Below are 1,864 nucleotides of genomic sequence, written 5' to 3' on the forward strand. Positions count from 1 at the left end.
GGCAGGTGGCTTTACCTTTATGAACCTGTTTCAAAACCTATAAAATAAGGATAATTACAGAACATGTATCATAGAGTTATTTTATGGATTAAAAAACACGTGCAGGTAAAGCACTTAGCAGAGTGCTTGACTTATTTGTAGGATAAAGAACCTCAGAATTACAGCAGCCAAATAGACCTTGGAGAATATCTCCTAAGAGAACACTTTAGGGCTGCTCATTCAAGCTCATCTCTGTTTCCTGGCATCAAACTCACCACCGAGCTTCCTTAAACTTCTCAACTGGCCCCTTGGCCCATTGTGGCCTTCCCGGGGTCCTTTAGACCAGGCAAGATGAGGTTTTAGTCAGAGCTGTACTTCTAGAGCTAAAACAAAGACAAACTGAGCTCCTAGGATGAAGGTCAGAGAATTCATGTTCTTTCCTTAGCCTTCTTGTTATCCCACGGGTAATTTCATGCAGTCATGCCCAGATGTTGCTTAAGGAAAATGACTATTGCTGCTCTGCCACAGACAGTGATGAGTTATGATGCCAAAATGCAGTGACTCACTTGCTTCCTAATACCATTCACCTACGTGCTGCTCTATCCATCTCTAAAGAGGCTACAGGTGCGTGACTAGGGGTTTCCCCAAGCAATTTGCCTCCTCAGTCTCAAGTGGGAGGAACGTGGGAAAAAGCAGATGCCTTACAATAAGTCTGGTCTCAGTTCTCACAAAAATCTGTGGGATTCACAGTAAGGGAATTCACATCAATCTGATCTTATTATCTCATCTGCCATTTTAAAATCAGCCTCCCACTCAAGTGTGATATTTTATACGTTGATGCTCTTAAAATTGGGATCTTAACAAAGAAAAGCTTGCAACAGATGCATGACTATTGCTCAAATCATCGCTGAGGTACTTAGAGACCCAGAAAAGATCTTATGTTTGGCTTACAGTGTTTCTAAGAGCAGTGGAATGAGGAAGGGTTTCTTTGCATATTTCCTGTAAAGCTCCATGTAAACAAACTTACACCAGTAAATACAGCCACCTTCTCATCTTTTGTGACAGCAGCCACAGCCAGGGTTTTTGATATTCATACAAAACCTAAATGTGAGATGTAAACAGGAAGAGAGAGATATAGAGAGGTAATTACCCTCTTATAAGTGGAGGAAAGACGGAAAGGTGGTCACCAAGGATAGCATCTCTCTCCCACTCACAGAAGAAGCCCTAGCATTTCCCAAACCTATCTGACCAAATGATACAGTGAGGTAATAAATTACGTAATAGGCGGGGGGCAGTGGCTCATGCCTGTAATCCCAGCACTTTGGGAGGCCGAGGTGGGCAGTTAATGAGGTCAGGAGATGGACACCATCCTGGCTAACATGGTGAAACCCCGTCTCTATTTAAAATACAAAAAATTAGCCAGGCATGGTGGCGGGCGCCTGTAGTCCCAGCTACTCGGGAGGCTGAGGCAGGAGAATGTTGTGAACCTGGGAGGCGGAGCTTGCAGTGAGCCAAGATCGCATCGCTGCACTCCAGCCTGGGCAACAGAGCGAGACTCAATCTCAAAATAAATAAATTACATAATAAATGACAAATGATACAGCATGTTAACACCAAGAGGGGACTCCTTGGTAAAAAAAAATAAATAAATTCAAGAAATACTAGATTAAAGAAGTCACTTTACTGCAAGATTTATCAGAGCCTCTAATATTTCACTGTGCCATAAAGTACTCTAAGAAAGCAAAGTGTGTCTGAAGCATTTCCTAAATATATTTTATCATGAAACCCCTTATGTACAGATTATGTAAGAAATGGGGGAAAGTTCCCTAGACTTATATGTTTTGAAATCCTGTATGTTCAAAGGATTGCATTATCCCACAGTAGG

This window comes from Rhinopithecus bieti, unplaced genomic scaffold (genome assembly GCF_001698545.2).
Source record: "Rhinopithecus bieti isolate Rb0 unplaced genomic scaffold, ASM169854v2 scaffold_2453, whole genome shotgun sequence".
Classification (NCBI taxonomy): Eukaryota; Metazoa; Chordata; class Mammalia; order Primates; family Cercopithecidae; genus Rhinopithecus; species Rhinopithecus bieti.